The sequence below is a fragment of the Nicotiana tabacum genome, chromosome 17, assembly GCF_000715075.1.
Source record: "Nicotiana tabacum cultivar K326 chromosome 17, ASM71507v2, whole genome shotgun sequence".
NCBI classification, from domain to species: domain Eukaryota; kingdom Viridiplantae; phylum Streptophyta; class Magnoliopsida; order Solanales; family Solanaceae; genus Nicotiana; species Nicotiana tabacum.
The window spans coordinates 117,098,037-117,116,150 of record NC_134096.1 but is presented as its reverse complement, the minus strand read 5'-3'; positions in this window follow the sequence as shown (position 1 = coordinate 117,116,150).

Here is an 18,114-nt window from a genome sequence, read left to right as displayed (position 1 = left end):
GGCCAGTCCGTGTATCGCGATCACGTGGCATTGTTTACGATCGCGTAGGGAAAACTGGAGAGGAAGCTGGGCCACACGTTTGCTCTATGCGATCGCATGAAGAGGGATGCGATCACGTAGAGTTGGAACCTTGTGCATCGCGATCGCGTGGCATTGTTTGCGATCGCGTAGGGTTATTTTTTGGGCAGTAAAAATTTGTGCTACGCGATCGCGTAGAAGAAATCACTGGGCAGAGAGTTTAAGTTCTGAAAATGGGACTTCCATTTTTATCGATTTGGAGCTCGGATTGAGGCGATATTTGGGAGATTTTCAGAGGAAACAATGGGGTAAGTGTTCTTAACTCAATATTGGTTAAATTACCCGAATCCATCACTGTTTTTATCATTTAATTGGTGAATTAAGTTGGAAAAGTTTGAAAACCCCCTTGGATAGATTTGAGGATTTGAGGGCTGAATGGCTATCGGAATTTAGTAATTTTGGTATGGGTAGACTCGTGGTTGAGTGGGCGTTCAAATTTTATAACTTTCGCCGGATTCCGAGACATGGGCCCCACAGATAATTTTTGAATTAATTTCAGATTTTTATTGAAAAATATAGTATTTTCTTATGAAATTGATTCCTATAATTTGTAGTAGTTGTATCGAATTATTTTGGCTAGATTCGAGCCAGACAGAGTTGGATAATCGTGGAAAAGGCCTTCTAGTGGATTAAATTGGAGCAAGTTGAGGTAAGTCTCTTGTCTAATCTTGTGAGGGGGAAATTACCTCATAGGTAATTAAATTAATAATTGTTGCTAATTGTGTGGGGGCTACATACGCACGAGGTGACGAGAGTCCGTGCGTAGCAACTATTAATGCTAAAGTCCGGGTAGTTTAGGACTCAAAGCATGAATTACTTGTGTAAATTGTATCCGTTATTTAATTAAATTATTTGATATATATCGTAAATTGTTAGTGAGAGATAGTAAAAGATGGAAATCTCATATGCTTATTTCTATTTAAATTAATTAATTATTAAAAGAAATTGTTCAGGGGAAAATATTAAAAGGTGAAAATCTCATATACTTAATTTTTTGTTTAAATTAATTAATTGTTAAAGAAATTATTCATCCTCTCGAATTGATTTTATAATAAATATACTCTCCTTCCGGAGATATATAAGAAAATATCCTCCTTTCTTGTGGAGCGGGCCGAACGCCTCGGCAGGATAGATGCATCTATGGATTGTGTCGCACGTTCCTCGGCAGTGTACACGACACTCTGGATCGGGTCGTACGACCTCAGCAGAAATCATGCCTAATAAAATTTATAATTATACGATACCTTGGCATTTCAATTACAGTTTGTGAATTTAATTAATAGTTTGGAAATTGTTGCATTTGAAGAAATTTACTTATTTTTGTTGGTTAAATAAATTATTGTTAACTTTGTGAATCATGTTGATTTAGATATTCTGTTTTTATTTCAATTATTATTATTGACCCATAGTGAGTATCAAAGTCGACCATCTCGTCTCTACCTCTTTGAAATTAGGCTTGATACTTACTGGGTATACGTTGTTTACGTACTCATACTACACTTGCTGCACTTTTTGTGCAGGACCTGAGACAAGTGCTATAGTTGGACCTATTGGCGCGCACCCACGTTATCCAGAAGCTTAGTGATGAGCTGCTTTCTGAGCCGTTCTGCATCAACTAGTGCCTCTTCCTAAATTTTTATTCTGTCTATTTCATTCCAGACAGTATTTATAATTTTTGTATAATCTACTTGTAATGACCCGGCCGGTCGTTTTAATAGTTAGAGCCCCGATCCCCTAATAATTGTTTTCCCCATGTTTGTTTCCGCTATCGGGACTTGCCAGAGTGATTGGTTATGAAATTCGGAGAGTTTTGGGACACTTAGTCCCTAGTTGTGAGTTTAAGCCTTAGAGTTTGGATCGTAGTCGGAATTATGTGAAGACGGACCCGGAATGAAATTCCATTGACTCTGTTAGCTCCGTTGAGTGATTTTGGGGTTAGGAGCGCGTTCGGAATGTGTTTTAGAGGTCTGTAGTAGATTTAGGCTTGAATTGGCTAAAGTTAGTTTTTCGGCGATTTTGGTTGATAGTGGAAATTATGATATTGAGCTCGGAATGGAATTCCGAAAGTGGATGTAGGTTCGTAAAGTCATTTGTGGCCTGTGTATAAAATTTGAGGTCATTCGGACTAGATTTGATGTGGTTCGGCGTCGTTTGTAAAATTTGGAAAATTCTAAATTCTTAGGCTTGAATCTGTGCTTAATTCATGATTTTGGTGTTGTTCGATGTGGTTTGAAGGCTCGACTAAGTTCGTATGGTATTTTAGGATTTGGTTGGTATGTTTGGTTGAGGTCCCGGGGGCCTCGGGTGAGTTTCGAGTGCTTAACGGATCGAAAAGTTGGATTTGTGTTGTTGCTGAAGTCTTCAGGCATCTGGTATTTTCGCACCTACGGTGGAGAGACCGCAGGTGCAGGATCGCACGTGCGGAGAGGCAAGCGCAGAAGCGGAAAAGTGGAGGAGTGCCAGGGGTCGCAGGAGTGAGGTGAATTCCGCATCTGCGATGCCCGCAGATGCGTTAAGGTCATCGCATGTGTGCAAGGTCCGCAGAAGCGGAAAGGATTTCCACAGGCGCGCACGCGCAGGTGCGGCCCTTTCATCATAGGTGTGGAGGCAGAAGAGGTAAATGAAATGCGCAGATGACCGTTTGGACCGCAGGTGCGGTATCCGCAGTTGCGAGGATCGCTGGGCAGAAAAGGGGATTTCGAGGGTTGGAAATTTCATAACACAAAATTCGATTTAGAGCTCGGTGGGAGACGATTTCTCGAGGGATTTTGAAGGAGAACTATTGGGTAACTAATTCTAACTCTATTTTGATCATAATACATTAATCTATTGTTGTTTTCCCCGTCTAATTAAGGAATTTGAGGGTAGAAGTTTGGAAATGGGGGAAAAGGTTCCCCAATTGAAAATCTAAGATTTGAATGGGAATTTGACGTCGGATTTAGATGATTTTTGTTCGAGTGAACTCGTGAGTGAATGGGTGTTCATAATTTGAAAGTTTTACCCAATTCCGAGATGTTGGCCCGGGGAGACTTTTTGGGTGTTTTTCCTAATTTCACGCTTTAACTTCGAATTAATTAGTTAAATTAGTTACTTGTAGTTATATTTACATTATGCAATTAATTTGAATAGATTCGGGCCATTTGGAGTCGGATACTCGTGGCAAGAATGTGATATCGAGTTGATTTGAGCGGTTCGAGGTAAGTGGCTTGCCTAACCTTGTGTTGGGGACTTTCCCCTTAGGATGTTTGATATTAATTGATGTGTGGGCGCCGTGTACGTGAGGTGATGAGTACGTACACGAGCTATTATTGCAAAAAATCCCGTTTTTCCTTTCCAAATCATAAAATGTTTTCCCTTATTAAATTGCACTAATACGTTTAATTGTTTAGCTTAGATTGGAGAAGCATGCTTACATGTTTTAACTACCTATTTGACATTATGTGCGCCATGCTTAGTTGAGTCCCTACCTTCCTTATCTTTGTTCAGTGTAAACTGTATAACTCGATGCCATACCTGTCATTTCATCTTGCGTTGAATATTTAAATTAGGACTACAGACGTATTTCGGGAAATTCCTTTGTCTTGCATATTTAAATTGGGACTACAGACGTATTCCGGGAGATCCCCTTGTCTTGCATATTTATTTTGGGACTACGGACGTATTTCGGGAGATTCCCCAGCACTGCATATTTACTTTGGGACTACGGACGTATTCCAGGAGATCCCCCTGTACTGCATATTCATTCGGAACTACGGGACGGTATCTCGCGAGATTCCCCATTGTGTTTACCTTGTTCTTAGCCGAGGGCTCCCTTAACGGTTAAATTTTCGAGAATTTCTTTAACTGTGTTACCGTAAACTTTACTTATATCATTTACTGTTTAATTTATTATATTTACTCCGGTAGGGTCGTGACCTGACCTCATCACTACTCGACTGAGGTTAGGCTTGGCACTTACTGGGTACCATCGTGGTGTACTCATGCCCTTTCCTGCACATGTTTTTGTGTGCAGATCCATGTGAGAGCTATTTGCCTCGGGGTTAGTGTGTGCTGCTGATTCTAGGAAACTTCAAGGTACTTCTTCTTGCGTCCGCAGATCCTCGGAGTCCCTTTCTACTCCCTCGCTTAAATAGTTTCTTTATTATCTTCAGACTTTTGTATAGAGCTACATAGATTATAGCCGCTTGTGACTTAGTGATATTCCGAGTTTTGGAAAATTATTTTGTGTATGTCGAGTGGTACTACTTTTAGTTATTCACAATATGCTGTTTATCTTTAAAATGTTGTGTTTTCTTTACATTTTTCGTAATATTTGGCTTACCTAGTCGTAAAGACTAGGTGCCATCACGACACCTTACGGAAGGTTAATTTGGGTTTTGACAAGTTGGTATCAAAGCACTAGGTTCATAGGAATCACGAGTCACAAGCCGGTTTATTAGAGTCTCGCGGATAGGTGCGGAGACGTCCGTACTTATCTTAGGGAGGCTATGTAATTGTTAAGAACAATCATATTTCTTTGATTTCCTTGTCGTGCGAGTTATTGACATCAAAATTCTGAAACTCTATTCTATTCTACAAATGGTGAGGACCGAAATCGAGAGGACCGACGATCATGTACCCAAGCCCCCTGCCAGAGCCACCAGAGGCCGGGGTCTGGGTAGAGGATGACCACGCGGTGCAGCCCGAGCACCTGCTAGAGCTGCGTCAGAGGAGCCCCCAGCAGCTCCAGCTGGAGCACCGGAGATCCCTATTGCTATTCCAGCCCTCCAGGAGACTTTAGCTCAGTTCATGTGCATGTTCAGCACTCTGGCTTAGGCTGGACTATTTCCGATAGCTCTCGCTACATCTCAGGCCGGGGGAGGGGCACCGACTCCTGAAGCCCGCACTCCTGAGCAGAGGGTCCAGGTTGATCAGGCCCCAGAGTATATTCATATGCCCCCAGTGGCTCCGGTTCAGCATGAGACCATGGTAGCTGCTTCTGAGGTAGAGCAGCTCAGACTTTAGAGGTACAAGAAGTACCACCCACCTATTTTCAGCGGACTAGCTTCAGATAATGCTCTGGGTTTTCTTGAGGAGTGTCATCGTATTCTCCGCACTATGGGCATTGTGGAGATGAGTGGGGTTTCTTTCACCGCTTTCCAGCTAAGGGGAGAGGCATATCATTGGTGGCGTGCCTATGAGCTGAGTAGTCCGGACGAGGCAGCCTTACTCACTTGGACTCAGTTTTCAGAGATGTTCTTGCGTGCGTATGTTCCTCAGAGCCTCAGGGATGCTTGGCGCGTAGAGTTTGAGCAGCTGCGTCAGGATGCTATGACTGTGTCGGAGTATGCAGTCCGTTTTAGTGAGTTAGCTCGCCATGCACCGGCTCTGGTTGCTACAGTCAAAGAGAGGGTTCGTCACTTCATTGAGTTACTCCACCCCAGTATTCAGACCAGTATGGCCAGGGATTTGGAGATGGACATCACTTATCAGCAGGCAATGAGCATTGCCAGGAGAGTGGAGGGCATGTTCGCCCAGGACAGAGAGGAGAGAAAGGCCAAGAGGTCTCGAGAGACTCGTCATTATTCAGGAGCTCGTGCACCAGCAACACGCTATGGTAGGGGTTTTGTGAGTCGCCCTGTTCATTCAGCTCTTCCAGTAGCCAGCGATGTTCCAGCTCCTCCTAGACCTCAGGAGCCCTATTATGCACCGCCAGTATCGAGTATGCCTCCTACTCAAGGTGATATTACCGGCCAGTCCAGCAGGCCAGGTCCGAGTCAGTCTCAGCCGCCGCATCCTCTGAGGGATTGTTTTGAGTATGGTGACACTCGTCACATGGTTAGAGATTGCCCCAGAGCCAGGAGGGGTGCACCTTCACAGAATTATCAGCCTCCACGTGCTCCACCGGGTCCTCCGGCCATTCTTCCAGCCCCAGCTGCTACCCCACCTCCTCAGCCAGCTCGAGGTGGAGGTCGGGGAGGTCGAGGTTGCCCTAGAGGGGGAGGCCAGGCCAGGTACTATGCCCTTCTATCCCGTTCATAGGCCATCGCTTCAGATTCAGTCATCACAGGTATCGTCCTTTTCTGTCATAGGGATGCATCAGTATTATTTGACCCAGGCTCTATGTATTCATATGTGTCTTCTTATATTGCTCCACATTTGGAGATATCTCGGGATTCTTTGAGTTCCCCTATTTATGTATCTACTCCCGTGGGAGATTCTCTCGTTGTGGACCGCATATATCAGACGTGTTTGATTGTTCTTAGTGGTTTTGAGACCAGAGCCGATTTGTTATTACTCAGTATGGTAGTTTTTTATGTTATCTTGGGCATAGACTGGTTGTATCCCCATTATGCTATTCTTGATTGTCACGCTAAGACCGTGACGCTAGATATGCCAGGCTTACCGAGATTAGAGTGGAGAGGTACCTTAGAGTATACTCCCCACAGGGTCATTTTATTTCTTAAGGCTCAGCGAATGGTTGAGAAGGGGTGTGATGCGTATTTGGCCTATGTGAGAGATGTCAATATTGATACCCCTACAGTTGAGTCAGTTCCAGTAGTGAGGGATTTCCCTGATGTGTTTCCAGCTGATCTTCCAGGTATACCGCCCGATAGAGATATTGATTTCGGCATTGATTTGTTGCTGGGCACTCAGCCCATTTCTATTTCTCCCTACCATATGGCTCCTCCTGAGTTGAAGGAGTTGAAGGAGCAGTTGCAGGAGTTACTTTATAAGGGTTTCATCAGGCCCAGTGTATCACCTTGGGGTGCTCCGGTCTTATTTGTGAAGAAGAAGGATGGTTCTATGCGTTTGTGTATTGATTATTGGAAGTTGAACAAGGTTACAACGAAGAACAGGTATCCTTTGCCACGCATCGATGATTTATTTGATCAGTTACTTTGTGCTAGGGTGTTTTCCAAGATTGACATGCATTCTGGCTATCATCAGTTGAAAATTCAGGAGCCGGCTATCCCGAAGACTGCTTTCAGGACCAGATATGGTCACTATGAGTTTCTTGTCATGTCATTTGGGCTGACCAATGCCCCAGCAGCCTTTATGCATTTGATGCACAGTGTGTTCTGGCCTTATCTTGATTCCTTCGTTATTGTGTTTATTGATGACATCCTGGTATATTCCCGGTCTCGGGAAGATCATGAGCAGCACCTGAGGACTGTGCTTCAGACTTTGAGGGAGAAGAGGCTGTATGCAAAATTTTCTAAGTGTGAATTCTGGCTTGATTCAGTGGCATTCTTGGGACACATGGTGTCTTGTGATGGGATCAAGGTAGATCCGAAGAAGGTGGAGGCAATGTAGAGTTGGCCTAGACCGTCATCAGCTACAGAGATCCATAGTTTCCTTGGTTTGGCGGGGTATTACCGTCGCTTTGTGGAGGTATTTTCATCCATTGCAGCACCTATGACCAGGCTGACCCAGAAGGATGCTCCGTTCAGGTGGATCGAGGAATGTAAGGAGAGCTTTTCAGAAGCTCAAAACAACTTTGACTACAGCCCCAGTATTAGTTTTGCCTATAGGTTCGGGGTCCTACACTGTCTATTATGATGCCTCGAGGATTGGCCTTAGAGCGGTATTGATGCAGGACGGTAGGGTGATTGCCTACGCGTCTAGACAGTTAAAGGTGCATGAGAAGAATAATCCGGTCCATGATCTCGAGTTAGCAGCTATTGTTCATGCCCTGAAGATCTGGCGTCATTATTTGTATGGTGTTCCTTGTGAGATCTACACTGATCACAGGAGTTTGCAGCACTTGTTCAGGCAGAAGGACCTTAATTTGTGTCAGCGGAGATGGTTGGAGCTACTTAAAGACTATGATATCGCTATATTGTACCACCCGGGGAAGGCCAATATGTTGTTTATCTTTCGTAATATTAGGCTTACATAGTCGTAAAGACTAGGCGCCATCACGACACCTTACGGAGGGTTTATGAATCACACCCCATTCCAAGCTTAATGAACTTTAGAATTTCAAACTTCTATATTCGATGCCGAAACCTATCAAGTCACGTCCGATTGACTTCAAATTTTGCACACAAGTCACATTTGACATTACGGACCTACTCCAACTTTCGGAATCGGATTCCGACCCCGATATCAAAAAGTCCACTTCCGGTCAAACTTCTCAAAAACCGTCAAATTTCTAGCTTTAGCCAAATGACTCCAAAATGACCTAGGACCTCCGAATCCACTTCTGGACGTGCTCCCAACACCAGATTCACCATACGGAGCTATTCCCAGACTCGGAACCCCAAACAGACATGGATAACATTGAAATGCACTTCAACCCAAATTTATGAAATTCTTCCAAAATGCCAACTTCCACAAAAGGCGCTGAAACGCTCCCGGGTCATCCAAAACCCGATCTGGATATACGCCCAAGTCCAAATTCATCATACGAATCTGTTGGAACCTTCAAATCCCGATTTCGAGATCGTTTACTCAAAATCCAACCTTAGTTAATTCTTCCAACTTAAAGCTTTCGAAATGAGAATTTTCTTTTCAAATCAACTCTGAACTTTCGAAATTTCAATTCCGACCACGCGTACTAGTCATAATACCTGAAGTGAAGTTGCTCATGGCCTCAAACTACTGAACGACGCGCTAGAGCTTAAAACGACCGGTCTGGTCGTTACATTCTCTCCCACTTAAACATACATTTGTACTCGAACGTGCTAAGAACTGCTCTGGGGTTGTCTAAAATCATTGTTTAATACCTCATGCACTTACCCGTGCTGCCACAACTCAGTTGAGCACACTAGCTCGAGCCAGTCTGAAGATTCTCCCCTTTTACTTAGCCAAATAAGCCTTAGAGTCCAATTCCAACATCTGGAATTCTCTGCCAGGCTTGTTCCCATCATACGAATACCGTATCAATCACTACACAATGCACCGCTACATGATTGCATACCTTTGCTGAATTCACACTATGCACTGCATAACTCACATGACCATAATAACGTCCTCTGATAATAATAGCCGAAATTCCACGAATCTGATGCTCACAATGCACCTCATGACATATATAAGTCTTGTTCCAACTCTTGCAATACCGCCACGACGGAAGAGATGTGTAGAAATTCATAACCAACTGTAGAGTCAACAAATCATTGAATCTCTCCCTTTGACTAGAATCATCACCCCATTATGAACCAAATAATGGTATTTGCTCTTTAATATACTACATATAATCTGATCGCATTGATCCCAGATCCAATAATCTCGTCTCTACCAGTATAAGATGCTCAAGCAATACGTCACCCCAGACACGATCAAAGGTCTCATGTGATGCCACAATGTGCCAATAAGCTACCGACTCGAATGCGATACATAAAGAAAACGAACTCTGGAAAGGACTACTCAACCCACGTAGCTAACTAGACAACCAAAAAGGTATTATGAACCTTCCTCAGAAAATAGAAAACAAAACACACGAAAATAGATATAGGGGAGTGTACTCAACATCACACTGTTGCGGCGCGCAGCCCGATCCGAACATAAAATCTATATAAGGAGATACTTACTGAGCTAGAATGCTCATTATTACAAAATACCCGAATATCGGCCACAAGCACGCTAAGTGCATAATACCATCCCTGGGAGGACAAACAGCTCCATACGCTACAAAACTCAAGCACAACTAAGGTGCAATATATGATCTGAATTCTCGAGAGCCATCCCGCTCACATAACACCATCGGTACGCGGAACCTCAACACATAGGACATTTATCAAGTCATTTCGCAACTCACACGGCACAATATAGTATTACATCGGCTAGCCGACGACGAAACAACATTCAACGTCTGAATACTCCTCCATAAGGAGCACTATGCTGAAATAAACACATCCGGCCTGATATAGAGCCCATATCCATATTTAAATCCATCCACAAACCTCAAGCCAATTCTGATCGCACCGTACTAGGCTAATAACCTTTCAAGGATCCATAATAACCCTTTTCCCATAACACACAAGAACAACCATCATAACCGGAACAAACTTCCATCGTCCACAACCAAGTGAACCGAGCGCCCTCCATGCATAATTCTCGAATCAGCGATATTACCACAATCTTCATTCTTGGTTTCAATCTTCACTTAATCAAGTGACTACATGCCACTCTTACACAATCTTTCCGTGGGACACGCTCCCACGACCTTCCGCACCAGGTAACAAGTCTGCACATCCATACCACCGGTCACACTAATGTTGTAAAGCATATCAAGAATCTGCAATCAGTACGCAAAGCCTCTTACACAGGACATTGATCTCAGGTGATGCTGGAGACAATACCAGTTTATTCTAAACATCTAATTTCATCTTCCTGCTCATCCGAGCTCGTGACATCCTTGTCAATACTGAACTGCAACCTCAATCCTTAATCTTTCAAATTTTATGCCGCTCACCGCACCTGTCTTACCAATACGCGAGAACCCAAGAACTGCATCATAGCTCCTAAACCACTAATAGGATATATACTTCACTTTGTAGAAACCTTTCACTTTACTCATTTCAGGAGAATCATTGCAACACATGACTGAATTATCATAACCGTAGAACACACAAATCCTCAAGTAGTGGTCTAAACCACCATAATCCTTCCGGGATCCGCCTACTCATAACAAGCCATAATACTTGAATGCATCCAAATACAATCAATTACGGCAGCCGTCAAGCCTCACACGTCCTGCCACAAATCACATGCATAATATAATCACGTTGGAGGAACTGATCACTGCCACCATCATGCCAATTCAACCATGGCTAACCGATCTGACTTCTTCTAACTTATCCTTAACTTGCCTTAGAAATAATAATAACTCCAGTCAACATATAACGAACTCAATCTGCATTCATCCTGAGTGGCCTTGAATCACGAGATCATGCTGTCTCAAATCCCATGAACAATCCCCTCCTTGTGCGCATAATCGTGTCTTCAACTGATACACCCATTCTGAAAATTCTTCTATAAATCCAAAGTTACATGCTCCTATTCCTCTCATGATACCCCGTAAACCAAAGATAACACGGAACACTCCAAGCTCCTTTATCATAATCTGCTGCAGAAGCTTGATATTCAACCATACTATGGACTCGAAATCCTTAGGCACCACACCTTAACATTTGAATCCACTAGGACCGTTATTGAGATTCACCTACTCTGACTTGGTCCCAAATAAAATCAACTCCAAGGTTTTGCTAGCACATGAGCACTCTCTCAAAGAAGCACCTGGACGAATCATCTTCCTTGTAACTCGCCTCTACACAAAGCATAATTCCTGAATATTCCCAAAGCTTGAGCATGAATCGATAAGGCCAACTATAGCACACATTCTTCAAATCGCTTGCTCAAATTACCACTGATCTTCTCTTTCCTTAGTCATAATAACACATCAATATGCCGATAACCAGAATTCTTACAAATAGACGACCATGCAAACCAACCATAGGCGGTGGAACTCTCCCACTTAGCTTGAAGTTACCATTGCATAACTCTAGAACCCGCCAAGATTTTTTCTTCATCGTTGAACTAATCTTGCACAACCAACTCGCCAAATTCCTCTAAATCCTTCCATTTGACCTTTCATGAACACTCTGAATCACTAACCACATTCACATATTCGACCTCTTGCCGGATAACCAGTAGAATTATTCGTAGAATCTTCGTCAACACCACGCGACCACTAACTTGCTTACAGGAGATAACCCACCTGTGGAAATTTCATGCCGACATATTCCAACGTCGCTGCACTGGGTATAATTACTACAAAATCAGTAGACCATCCCGAGTCCGAGCTCATTCACCAGCTGCGCCAGTCCGTTCACTCCACATGGACGTCAACTAAAGGTGCGACAATATATTCCAATCCGAAGTCATATTGTATCCTTCTTCATATCAAGCAACTTCTTCCTGTTGTATCCAATCTCCCGTCATATAATAGCCAATATTCCAAAATAAGTCCGTAGACCCAATCACCGTCCACCATAATTCCCAAATCACTCTAAACTTTCCTAAAGGCGTGTAGCTATCCTATCACAGAACCCACATGCTACTCTGCCACTCTCCCACTTTGGTCAAACTCACTCCTTTAAGTAACTACCCGGCTCATGTTTCTCATACTTGACCTTCTAGAATCTTAACCACTGTAAGACACCTCCCACATGTCCTTCCTCATCCTTCGCTGCCCAATTGTTGCCTTAAATCAAAATCTACCTCTGTAGCACATGAACCGATAAATTGCTATCAACTTTAAACCCTTCCGAAAATCATCTTTCTCGAGCCATCAATATCGGAAATGTCGATTCGATCCTGAACCACTGCACACTGCGACCTCTGACAGCCGCTTTCTCAGCACCATTTATAATACCCTGCCCCAAGGCGAATTGAAGGAAACCATAACACCGGCGAACTTAACACATCAAAACCAATCGAGGACGATGACGCCACATCACAGGCAAAGATTCCACCATGCTCGAAAATATCGAGTCCCGCTACTCCATCAACCCAAGTTTGAATATTCTTAGTCCGATTGCCTTTCCTTGGCCGGAAATAAAATACTGGATCTTTGAATCATGCACTGAGTAAACCTCATTTCAAGTCATTCACTGCTTCGACGCATAGACAAGCATCCTTCCATTACACAAACACGGTGCGATGGCAACGCACGAATCGTCATATCAATTGGCGCATAGCCCCAAAACCATCAGAAATATAACTATTGAGCTGAGATGACAGAACATCCTTCCACAAGGCGACGACGTTAGCCCTAATTGAACACGCAGGGAGAAACATCCTGCTCTACATCATTAGTGCCATTAAAATTCCTCGATTCCAATTTATAATAAGCGCTTCGCGTCGCGTAAGATTGAATAGGAAGGAAATGAAGGCATAAGCCTCAAAGGAACCGAATCGCACGATGAGGAATCAAGAAGGGGAGTGATCCTAACAGCCATGTAGCCTCTCGAAGATAAGTATATACGTCTCTGTACCGATCCACAAGACTCTAATAGACTCGCTCATGACTCGTGAGACCTAAGTGAACCTAGTGATCCGATACCATGTTGTCACGACCCAAAATCCATAAAGGTCGTGATGGCGCCGGACACCACTGTCAGGCAAGCCAACAATAAATACTTAATTGAATTCTCATTTTAATATTATTTTTTTGAAATTGTAAATCTACTTCAATTTATCTATTAAAAGATGAATTTATAGAATAAATACAATGTTTTCCAATTTCAATACTGAACATCTCATACTTATCCCAGAACCCGGTGTCACAAGTGCATGAGCATTAACTAGGAATGTAAAATCAAATACAACCACAGTCCGGAATACAAATTGGACAGAAAAAGAAAATACAATACTCTGAGGGAGACTTCGTTGGCTGCGAATCATCGTAAAGAATGCAGTTCACCTAAGTCCCAGCCATAATTGCGCATCTGCGGCCACAAGGCCACTAAACATATGTGCACCTGCACAAAAATGTGCAGCAAGTGTAGCATGAGTACGTAAATCAACACGTACCCGGTAAGTATCCCGTCTGACCTCGAAGAAGTAGTAATGAGGGGGTGAAACTTTCCATGTACTAGAGTTCCAGCATAATATGCTGGAAGTTCATACACAAGTGCTTCAATCTCCAGTATATTATGCTGGAACTTTCCGTGTATAATGGTTATTTTTCAATGGGATTTTTTTCGTTCCAATACAATATTTGAAACTTATTTACCAAAATTATTCTAATTTTGTATATTACCCGCCCTAAACAAGGATTACTTACAAATTATAAACATTCCACTTTAAAAGGCTTCCAATCCATTATTACTGCCTTCAATCAAGGGATTTAGTTACACACTTTTTTTTTCTCTCCTCTCTCCCCTCTTCTCTCCAGAATATTGGGACCAAAGATACTCCCAACAGTCAACATTTTTCACAAAACAAATCAAGTAATTGCAGTAATTTCTTCCATCTTAGGACATTGTTCAGCTATTAAAGAAATACAGTCGACAATATAAGTCTTGAGATTCAGAAATGGTACACTATTTTGGTGACAACAAGATATGCAATTAAAATGGATAATAGTCCAATACTCATGGTTCTGTTTATAGGACTTCATGTTAATGATACTTGCAATATTCCTAGGCTACATATATGGAGATGGATGAAACTATGGAGCCAAAAATGGCTAAATGATGTAAGAGAATTTATAAGCCAACTTTACGAAGAATATCGTATTCAACTAAAACACCAGTTCCATTTCTTAAACTACGTACTACGAAGCTGATAATCATGCTCTACAATGCACTGCAGTTGAAAATCAATTGCTAAATAATCCTATTCCACACTTACTAGGAGTACTTTTTACAATATCATTTCTGTTGTTCATAACTTCTTTTTCTTTTATGCCATCATAAGAATTATTGTGAACAAGACTACACTTAGAATACACTAGCAAAAATTCCAAAAGAGGAGGTACAATGGCAGTCAATGGTAGTTCAATATGAGTGACATGTTGGATTACTTTAAGCTTGGCATTTTACAAAACACTTACACTACTAAATCACAACAATTATGTTTCCGAAGGAATCAATAATTATTCATCAGCACAATCTAAAAGAGAATTTTTACTGAATCTAAACTTCATTGCATATTTATATTCAAACTAAACACATAAAATCTCTATCTCTAAGAACAATATATGGTACATCAACATACAAATTTAAAACAAATTTTGTACAAATTTAATGCAAATTTGAATATCTACAACAACATACATAGTAAAACTAAATTTCATACAACTAATTATATATTATACAACTTATTTACAACTTTCATACATTATTTCTACCCAGTTAAATACAACTACAATATCATACAACTTAAATATAATTTTTATACAAATTTTATACAATATGTCTTTTGTATATATTTTGTATCTGATTTGTATATATTTTGTTTGTGGTGTGTGCTTCTTCCTCTCTAAAATTTCAATCAAAACTTACTCTCTTAAGACAATTTTGACACATATCAACAACTTTATGTAAAAAGATAGTATTGATAACTTAAATACAAATTTTATACAATGATTCATACATTATACAACTATTTTTCAACTTTCATACAACATTCAAATAATAATAAAAAAATATATACAAAAATATATAACTACAACATAATACAATTTACATACAATTATAATATAACTTTACTACAATTTCGTAAGTATATTGTATGTCATGTGTTCTTCTTCTTCTACTTCGAGTTTTAATATGAAATTCAGCCAAAATCAAATATAATCTTCACCAAAACACCCTCAAAATTGAGATATAAACTCCAAACAATATTCCTAATTGTTTGCAACAACACCCAATCCAAATAAATAATGGTTTTTGAAAACCCAAATTCGATTTCAAAGCTTCAAAGCTTTTTAATGGCTGTCAATGGTGGAGAGTCAAACACCTTCAAAATTTATAATCTTACAGAGAATTATGAGAGATTAAAGTCTTTGCATATGTTATAGCCCAACTAAAGCGAAGTGAATCTTCAAGCTTTGCAATTTTAACTTCCTTGTGCATTCGTCTTTTCAAATCATAAACTGATATTCCTTATGAGTCTTCAGGCTTTGCGAGAGAGAGAGACATATGACCAACTAAAGCAAAGTGAATCTTCAGGCTTTGCAAGAGAGAGAGAGAGAGAGAGAGAGAGAGAGAGAGAGAGAGAGAGAGAGAGAGAGAGAGAGAGAGAGAGAGAGACGGAGAGAGAGTGGGCAAGTACAAAAGGGATAAGAAAATAATTATATTCTTTATTCAATTCCTAATATAAAGGGATACTCATTTAAAACTTATTTGTATATAATTGGTAAATTGTATATGACCATGTAATTAAATTGAAACTTGAGTAGGGAGGGTAATCAGGGGCGAAGCTACAGTGTAGCAAGGGTGGTCAACTGACCACCCTTCGTCGGAAAATGTCGGAAAATTAACACAGTGTATATAGGTAAAATTTTGGATTTACATGCATATAATACATATTGAACACCCTTAAAACAATGAAGAATCATAGCTCAGTGGCAAAGGGTGGTCAAAAGGGCCTCATGGTCGCGGGTTCGAGCTTCAATCTCCACAATTTTTATTTTTCTTGTTCAAGTTTGAACACCATTGAAATATTTTCTAGCTTCGCCACTGAGGGTAATAAGGATTCAAATAGTGTATATGAAGGTAAAAATCCCTTTTTCAATTACCAGTATGAAAACTGGCTAACCCGCGCTATTTTAACCTTTCTTTTACATCTTTAATCTAAAGAGAATTATTTCATCTCTTTGTTACTTGATATACTTGCTTCATCTCTTTTAATATGGTTAATTGGGTTTTTCTCATTAACCATATATCTAAAACATATAGAGATACAAATTTAAACACATAACACGCCAAGACTCACACATAAAAAAGATGACTAATAAAAGGGGCCACCTAGAATTTAGCATTTTCTTCAACAAAAATGCAATACCACTTGCAAAGAATATAGAACAAGTATTCAAATACTCGTAGGAAAAAACAAGCCCACTACAATTTCCCATAATTTCCCGCTTCTCCAATTTTCCATGCATTAATTAAGTGGGTGGGTAGGTCTTTAATGATTATGACATGCACTTTCGGTACAAAGTATGGAGCACTTTTATGAATTTTAAATTTCATCCACTTACCTTTCTTAGTAAGTTTTACTGATCATAGACAAAAGATAGTAATAATTCCTTCCACTTGAAAAATATACCCTTTTTTAATATCGTCATTTTTCGTTATTCATATTAAAATAACAGATATTTGACTAATAGTTTTGAATGTATTTTTGCATCACTTTATGCAAAAAAATATTAGGATGGGAAGATGCTACAAACAGTAATATCTAAGTGAACTCATTCGTTGTGCAAACTCAAAGTTAAAAGATATAAGTATTATCTTTTGGTTTTTAATTGCTCATCAAAACCAGAATTCTTTGCATTTTGTATCCTTAATGTATACATCATTTTCTGATTTGCACCATATCTTTTTAATTCTTACAACTTTCTCCCTAATGTACTCGTCTTTTCGCAAAATCATAAAACAACTTATTGCTAAAGGGGTAAAAGAAGAATAGTAAAATTTTGATTACATCAATTTATCTTTTCCGGACATACTCAGTTGTGAATGTGAGAAGTATTATGGAGAAGTATGTTTTGTTAAAGAGGAATTACACCTATATTATATTGAGAAAATGACTTGACTAAACAATAAGAAGTATCAAACTATGAATTAATGGGATTTACGAGTATGGTAATGTAGGGGTCGGAGTCTCACCTAAATAAACAAAAGAAAAGTTGGAGTGCCGTATCAGTTGGGATTTAGGATTAACAGTTGGTTGTGGTGAAATTGTCGGTAGAGTCAATCTTCAAGCCAAATATCTTCGACGCTATTTCACTAATTGCTACAAATCAACGACATACCTTACTTATTGTAACCATCCTATTTTCTATTCCCACTTAAAGAACTGATAAAATAAGAGCATAACATATGGAGTCAAAGAATTACATGGTGTGGTGAGATTAACAAGGTAGAGTATTTTTTAGCGAACTTTTTTGTAGGACGTATTTTACCTTCTTTAATAAATTTATTTGACACGAATTTAAATTAATTATAACCAGTTAGCATACTCAAATTGAAAAAAAGAAGAAGTCAAGAGCTTGATTTCGACAAATTGAGGGGACGTGAATGAGGTATCGTTTTAGAATCGAATTTGTTTTAAAATATTTGACATTTAAAAAAAAAAAAAACATTGGTTCATTTTTAAATCTGCCTCACTAGTCCAATTAGGTATAATTAAATGACATATTTAAGAGGAAGAAGAAGAGATAAATGACAGTTTAGACAAATAATTTTATTTAAATGCTTTTTGCCGACAAAACTTTAAAAAAAAGAGAATATGACCTGAGTTATTATTAAGTACTTCCTCCTGTTCACTTTTACATGTACATTTTTTATTTTGCATATTAATTGGTGTATAATT